The following is an 8,942-nucleotide window of genomic DNA, read 5'->3' on the forward strand; positions in this document are numbered from 1 at the left end:
AGGAGAGTAAGAAAGGAAATACTGTAGATAAAATGGGAAACTCAGGAATATACATCTGACTTTTTTTTTTTTTAAGATTTTTTTTTTTTTTTAAAGTAATACCTACACCCAGCCTGGGACTTGAATTTATAGCCCGGACTTCAAGTCACATGTTTCCACAACTGAGCCAGCCAGCGGCCTCCATCTTACATTTTTATTTGCTAACTCTGGCAACCCTAAAATTAATGAAAATAGAAAATGAAGTTAGGTTATTTTTGGGGTGGGGAACAAGCAATTAGATAAATTTTTAGAAAGTTTAATCAAAAAAGAAAAGATAAACTTGACTTTGGGATAGAAAGAGACATATTATAGAGATTTTTCAGAGTTATTAGAGAATACCATGTGTAATTTGTGTGCCAATATATTTAATGAGATGGACAATTATTGCAGATAACTTGAATATCAAAAATTGAATCCACAATAAGTAAAAAATCCAAAAGACACCAACAACCACAAAAGAAATTGAAATGACTGTCAAAGGAATACCCACTAATGAGGTCCATGGTCTAAATGCGGTCTATGTTTTACAATGAATTCTCCCAGGCAAAGAACAGATAATTCCCATCCCATCCAAGCCTTTACAGAGCACAGAATCAAATGGAAAGTTATGTGACTCATTTTATAATCCTGATGACAAGGACAACACAAGAGAATAAACAGACCCAGTCCCATATAGGAACACAGAAGAATCAATCACTCACTCAACAAGCAAATCTAATTTAGATGTGTTCTGAAAGAATAATGCATCATGACTAATTAAAATTTACCACAGAATGTAAGAATCATCTAAATTAAAATTGTTAACTAGTTTACCACATCAACAGATTCATTTACCAAGTGTTTAATGAGCTCCTGTTACCTACCAGGCACTGTACCGGGAACTAAGAAAACAACAGCAAACCAGCAGCTTTAAAAAATGTTTAAGTCAACTTTATCTGAAACCCTATCATAAGAATCAGAATTCAGTAAATCTTTCATTTGAGTAAAAATGTAATCACTTAAGTAATAGTAATTTCCTAAACTAAAAATGAGCAAAAATTCAAAATGAATTTTGAACAGAGACTTTTTTTTTTAAGTCTCTAGTTCAGGGGCACCTAGGTGGCTCAGTCAATTAAGCATCTGACTCTTGATTTTGGTTCAGGTCATGATCTCAAGGTCGTGAGACTGAGCCTTGCACTGGGCTCCACGTTGGGCATGAGCCTGCTTGAGATTCTCTCTCCCTCTCCCTCTGCCCCTCCCCCCTTTTCTCTCTTTCTCTCTTAAAAAAAAATAGAAATAAAAATAAAAAGTTCAGCAGTAGGTGTGATTGAAAGCTGCACCAACTCTGAGGAGAACCCACCACATCAAGATACAGGGATGGTGGAGTGAAATAGTATACAAGAGAATAAAACGAGGCAAATGTTTTGGTGGATGGGTATTTCTCATTGCTTCTGAAGGATGTGGTAGGCTAGGAAAAAAAGGATTGGTAGAAAGGATTTTGAGAGGGTCCATACGGGCTTTCTGGATATACAGGAGGGAGAAGAGGTCCCCTGGACACACTGGCAATGGAGGGCTGTGAATTAGCGAATGAGGTATGTGATAATTAATTCTGTTGTCAGTTTGCTAGGCTGTCGTGCCCAGTTGTTTAGTCAACCACCAGTCTAGATGTTGCTATGAAGGTTGTTTTTTCATTTTTTCATTTTTTAAAAATATTTTATCTATTTATTTGAACAAGAGAGAGAGAGAGAGAGAGAGAGCACAAGCAGGGAGAGGGAGAAGCAGTCTCCCACTGAGCAGGGAGCCAGAAGTGGGGCTTATCCAGGAATCATGACCTGAGCTGAAGACAGATGCTTAACTGACTGAGCCACCCAGGTACCCCGAAGGTTGTTTTCTCAGATGTAATTTACCTTTATATCAATAGATTCTGAGTAAAACAAATTACTATTCATCATGTGGGTGGGCCTGGTCCAATCAGTTGAAGGCCTTACAAGCAAAGACTAAAGTTTTTCACAGAGGCAAATCTGCCTCCAGATTGCACTGTCTACTCTAGCCTGACTTTCCAGCCTGTCGATTTCACATTCAAAATTGCAACATCAACTTTTCCCTGAATTTCTTGCCAGCCAGCCTGCTCCACCAAGTTCAGACTTGCCTGCCCCACAACTGTGTGAGCCAATTCTTTCAAATAAATCTTTCTCTCTGTATATATCTTATTGGTTCTGTTTCTCTGGAGAATCCTACTACAGGGCAGAAGAACAAAGTCTGTGAACAAAGGAGAAACTGACTGGAGAGACATGAAAAGACCTGTTCTCAGATGAAACTGTCCCTGTAGTTCAGAACTGTATTGGAGATGACTCTGCCAGAGGGAAAAGTCTGAGTGGTTGTAGGGAGTTTGATTTGTGTTTTGGTGCTTTTATCCTCCCTGTGATACCAGCAGCCAATTTCTCAGATTTCTCTCTATCCGTTCTTTTCCATCAAATCATCTTCACCACGGAATCCAGAACTGGACCTGTGTGGCTCTTCATAAGCAGCCTCTAGATTTGCTGCTCCCCATGGCTCTTTATAAAGGTGGGCGTCTTGTGAGGATAACTCCAACCATTTGAATTTCTTAATATGGCTAATCTCTTCAAAAGTTTTACATTTTCCTCCATTTAGTTTAAGTTGTAGAGTGAGCTTCCCTCCTGCCTCTGCAATTGCTTTCTGTTCTGTTTTTTGGTATTTGTTTTTACCTGTAAAATACACCTACAATTTACCATTTGAATCATTTTTAAGTGTGCAGTTCAGTGGCATTAACTACTTTCACAATGCTGTGCAACCATCACCACCACTGATTTCCAGAACTTTCACATCATCCCAAATGGAAGCTCTGCCTCTGTGAGGCAAAAACTCCCTATTTCCCTCTCTTCCCAACCCCTGGTAACCACTCTTCTACTTTCTCTTTATGTAAATTTGCGTAGTCTACCTACCTTATAGAAGTGGAATAATACACTATTTGTCCCTTTTTAAAGTTTTTTTTTTAAATTTTTTTTTTTAAGTAAAATCTACACCAACCTGGGGCTCAAACTCACAACGCTGAGGGCAGTAGTCATGCACTCTTCTGGCTGAGCCAGCCAGAGGCCCGCCATACTTGTCCTTTCTACAGTTGCTTTTTAGTTGAGTAAAAACTTCTCCCAGGCAAGAAAACTATGAAATCTTCCAATAATTGTTGCCCACACCATCATCTCCAAAAAAAACTCAGAGACTAGAACCTAGATTCATGTTTTCAGGCAACAAGACCACAGGTGGAAGGTTCTCCAGGGGAGGCCTGAAGCCCAGTTCTGAGGCAATCCGTGGTCCCTTTGTGGTGCACACGTTCACCAGACCATCTTGTGGTGGTTGTTGGTCCACCAAACCACAGCAGACGTCACCCCTCTTCCCAGAACACCCCACAACCTTCAGCTGGAGCCAATCCTGCATTGATATCAGTCAAGGGAGCAGGCCCAGGGCTTAGAAAAGCACTGAAGAACTCACTCTACACTCCCTCTTCTCATCCACACTCTAAACACAAATGATTTGTTTTACTTAACTTTTTACTGAAAAACAAAACAGATTAGAAAACGACACAAAACAAATCACTATAAAGAGAACATCTTTGTAACCACTACCCGAGTCAAGAAATAGAACCTGGTTAGCCACCTCAGAAATTCTTTTATGTGTCCCAGCTCCATCTCAACCCCCTGACTTCCCCCACAGGTAACCGTTCTTTTGGTTTTTTGAATGACTTTATTGAGATATAATTCACATACCATGCAGTTCATGTATTTGAAGGGTGGGATTAAATGTTTTTTTTTAGTTCAGTTTTTTTAGTACATTCACAGAGTTATGCAACCATCTCCTGACTTTTCTAGAATTTCCTTATACTCAGCACATATAGGAAAGGCAGAAAAAAATGTTCTGTCCCTTAATTTATCAGCTTTCAAGATACTGAATTATTTTTCTTCCATACTTCAGAAGTGAACTGGTTAGTTGAGTTTTTTGTTGTTGTTGCTTGGTTTGGGTTTTTGTTTGTTTGTTTGTTTTAAGTAGGCTCCATGTTCAATGTGGGGCTTGAACTCAAAACCCTGAGTTTAAAAGAGTCGTGGGCTTTACTGACTGAGTCAGCCAGGTGTCCCTGTTTTGGGCTCTTTTTTTTTTTTTTTTAAGATTTTATTTATTTATTTGACAGAGAGAGACACAGCAAGAGAGGGAACACAAGCAGGGGGAGTGGGAGACGGAGAAGCAGGATCCCTGCTCCCTTGCTCCATGGGGAGCCCGATGCTGGGATCGATCCCAGGATACTGGGATCATGACCCGAGCCAAAGGCAGATGTGTAACCAACTGAGCCACCCAGGTGCCCCTGTTTTGAGGCTTTTTAAATGATTATATACTCATAGTTTTAAATATATTTGATGAGCTTCATGTATTGCAAATTATTAGTGAAGCCCAAATTGTCTCATCTTGGCCAGCATTGCCTCCTGTGTCCCTTTGAGAGCTTTCTTGCGATCTGATATGATGAGCTTCTATCAAGCATGTCAGAAACCTTGGTAATTTAAATAATGTGATATTGACCAAGCATTTGACCAAGCAAATAAATTAATAGAAATATGGAGACTTAGTAAGTCATAAGGCCATGCAGTAAACATCTGTTTTTTTTCCCCCCAACATTTATTGCATTTTCTACTAGGAACAGTCTCCCAAAGTGTATTTTGGCTATCACTGCTCATTCATTCAGCCTTACTGAAGTGTGTTGAGAGGGACTGACAGCATTATCAGCTATAGCTGCTGCCTTGATGGACTTCAGCCAATCAGCCTATCCTATCACTTAGTTTAAGTGACTGTTCTAGAGATGGGTCTGACCAGAGTCCACAAAAGGCAAGAAGACATTCACTGGGTCTTCTAGGCTAGGTGTTGGGTAATTTGCCTTTCTTTTGATATTAAATTTCTACTTCTTACCATACATACATATTAATGGAAGGGGTACTAAAAACCTAGAAGTGTCTATTATTAGAAGACACAGAAAGGTAAAAAGCCATATTGATAGATTGATAATTGGGTCACATGATGTCAGGACAACAAACACTGTGAGTATAATTAAAAGACAAACAACTGGATGAAAGTAAACATTTTCCATATATAGAACAAGAATTAGTACCCAAATCACTGTGAACCTTCTACATGTGGATAAGAGAAAAGGCAATCCAATAGAAACGTGGGCAAAGGATATGAGCAGAAAATTCACATAAAAGGATATAGAAAAGGGCAAAACCCCAAACATATGAAACGTGCTCAGTTTCACTCATAAGCAAGAAGGTGCATTTTAAAATTAGGGCACAAGTTTCCAAAGCGTGGACATATCATACGTAGTTCAACCATTTCCCTAGATGATGGGAATTTAGATTATTTTTAATTTACTACACTCAATGCTCAGTGGACATCTGTCTTGCCTCCTTGAATTTATTTCTGTTTCTGAGATATTAAAACTTGTAAGCTTAAGCCTAGAACATGATAGCAGACATCTTGGGGTCTGGGCCCCAAACAGAAGTTGTGCAGGATGTGAATGTCCTCTACAACTTACCATCAGAATGTTCTTTGGATTTTATTCTTAATCATGTGCTTAATCTAATATACTTAGGGACTCTTGGAACTTTTTCTGGTCAGATTAGTTCAAACAGTCAGAAATTGTTCTCTTTCCTTGAAATAAAGCTGATTGAAGGATTACATTGTCTGAATAGCTGTAGGATTCAGAAACTCTTTTATAAAGACTTACTTTATTTTTAGGTTTAAAAATATTCATGATTTCTTTTGGATTAATGGTCTAAACAGGCATGTTTTACTGGGGCCTTCCTTTTTTGTTTATTTTCGCTATAGCTTGTTTGTTGCTCATTGTACGTACGTTCCAGGGAAAGGATGTTGTTGACTTTGACTCTCTGCCCAGGAGGGAGAGAAAATATTTATCAAATTCAAAATATATGTCTTTTGTTCCAGCAATTTCACTTTTAGGAATCTCTCCTACAGAAATACTCACCTGTACACAAACATACACATGACCACACCCAAGAATAGTCACTGTACCACGATTTGTAATAAACAATTCAATTGAAGATATGATAAATGGCCACCAGTAAAGGAATGGGTAAGTAAATCATGACCTGCCCATAAATTGTGTGACAGCTACATATATCACCTTGGACAAAAATATCTGTATATAAGAAGGTCATGGGTGTCTGGCTGGCTCAGTGGGTTAAAGCCTTTATGTTCCACTGAGGTCATGATCCCAGGGTCCTGGGATTGAGCCCTGCATCTGGGCTCTCTGCTCAGCAGGGAGCCTGCTTCCCTTCCTCTCTCTCTGCCTGCCTCTCTGCCTACTTGTGATCTCTGTCTGTCAGATAAATAAATAAAATCTTAAAAAAAAAAAAAAAAGAAGGTCCCAGGAGGAAAAAGAACTCACCCCAGCTGGTTCAAATGAAGAGATTTTTTAAATAAGATTTTATTTATTTATTTGACAGAGAAAAAGAGAGATCACAAGTAGGCAGAGAGGATGGTGGGGTGGAGGGTAAGAAGGCTCCCTGCTGAGCAGAGAGCCCGATGAGGGGCTCGATCCCAGGACCCTGAGATCATGACCTGAGCCGAAGGCAGAAGCTTAACCCACTGAGCCACCCAGGCACCCCTTTTAAAACGAAATTTTTTTTTTAAGATTTTGTTTATTTATTTGACAGAGAGATAGCACAAGTAGGTAGAGCGGTAGGCAGAGAGAGAAGGAGAAGCAGGATTTCCAGTGAGCAGGGAGCCTGACGTGGGGCTGGATCCCAGGACTCTGGGATCATAACCTGAGCTAGTCCCGTTGGCTGGCCCCAGTCAGAAACATCTGGCAAAGGAGGCTGAGTGAAACGATCCACAGGGGTCAGCCTGCTGGGACACAGAGTAGGACAGAGAGAAAGTCCAAAAAATGACCTATGGGGATAAGAAAATGACTAGCACGATGTTTATGTTATATTTTTTAAGTGAAAAAAAAAAGTTGCATAGCAATATATCCAACAGTATGCTACTTTTGTAAAAGAAACTCACAACACATATTTGCATAAACATTAGGTAAGAACACATGGCAAACTATGAACCTCAGGATTGCTTCTAGAGGGTGAGAACAGATGGAGAAGGAAAACTTTCTAAATTTCTACATTTTTATTTTATATAAACATGTTACAAAAAGTACTTCTTTGGTGGCTAGGGAAATCAAGATAACTATATTTCCCATGAAAACAGAGCATTTTTACAGTTAATGTGAAGACCAAGTAGGAGAACCCCTAAATGATTAATAGTTGACTCATTCATGGGCACTGAGGAGAGAAACACTCCCCAATCCATGTTAATTATTATTATTATTATTTTTAAAGATTGTATTTATTTACTTGAGAGAGTGAGTGAGAGAGTGAAAACACAAGTTACGAGGGAGAGGAGCAGAGGGAGAAGGAGAAGCAGACTCCTCACTGAGCAGGGTGCCCCATGTGGGGCTCCATCTTGGGACTCCAGGATCATGACCTGAGTGGAAGGCAGACACTTATGTGACTGTCCCACTCAGGCGCCCCTATTATTATTATTTTTTAAAGGTTTTTAAATTTATTTTTAGCGGGAAAGGAGGGGGGTGGGGCAGAGGGAGAGAGAAAATCTCCAGCAGCCTCCCTGATGAGTACAAAGCCTGATGAGGGGCTTAATCTCACAACTCTAAGATCACAACCAGAGCAGAAACCAAGAGTCAGCTGCTCAACCGACTGAGCCACCCAGGTGCCCTACATGTTAATTATTTTAATGTTAAAGAGTAGATTTTGTATGCTGTAGTGTTGGTTAGGGTTCTCTGTTATAAAGATGAGAACTCAAAGATCTCTCAAGGAATAAAAGGAAACTAAGGATACACAGATGGCTGATGGAACACAGTGATGGAGAAAAAGAAAAAGTGAGACTCTTCTGTTTGCCCCCAGGTAGGTCCCTGTCTCTCTCTTGTTCGTGGCAAACACAACTTCTCTGTTCTTTGGGGGCACATAATGGGCAAAGTGTAGCTGACTCACAGATCTGGACTTCCATACTTCAGTTGTGGCCACTGAGATGAACTCAACTCTCTTTGGGTTCATTTTCTAAACTCCCAGGAGAAAGAATCGGATTGGCCAAGTTTGGTTCAGCTGGTCACCTCTGGTCCAGTTGGCTACAGTCGGGTGAAGCAGGATCATGTAATGTAGTACTAATATAGATCCTGGAATCTTCTGGAAGGAGATGAAGAGATACTGTTAGACCAAGGGTAGGGGTTATGTTCTTAAGCTACCTGCTAGTTGCAGACAAGGCAGAGAACATTATAAATTGATGAGTTAAAAATCACTTTTAGATTGTTCCATAGCTGAAAAGTAAAAAAAAAAAAAAATTCTGAGGGAGCCAGGACTCAAGCCTGGTGCAGAGCTTTACCTTATAGAATATGCTTTCCCTCTTTTTCAAAGGTAATTTAAAATTTTTTTAGCATAGAAAGTAAAGGCAGAAATACTTTTTAAAAGTGCTAAATTTTAGGAAAAGTGGATTAAAAGTTATTTTCTCACCCAATTCAAAAACAAATAAAGTTGAAACCCTACTATAGAAACCATTTATTCATTTTTTTAAAAAGCAAATAACCAGAACAGTAACAATCCACTTTCAGTGTATTGGAAGATAAATCCTTGCTTCACCAAAATGTTTAATGTGAAATGACTAAATTTTTCTATAAAAAAAAAGGCTTTGAGCAAAGTCAAAAAAGAAAACCAAAATCCAACATTCTCTTGCCTATAAGAGACACGCTAAAAATTAAACCCTTCAGGGAGTCTAAAAGTTGGGGGAGAGCTTAAAATTTATTATGCCTCTGTACATACAAAGCCAGCAGGTGTTCTAATCCAGGT

Source organism: Lontra canadensis, unplaced genomic scaffold, assembly GCF_010015895.1.
Source record: "Lontra canadensis isolate GAN:19392208 unplaced genomic scaffold, GSC_riverotter_1.0 scaffold9, whole genome shotgun sequence".
In the NCBI taxonomy this organism is placed as follows: Eukaryota; Metazoa; Chordata; class Mammalia; order Carnivora; family Mustelidae; genus Lontra; species Lontra canadensis.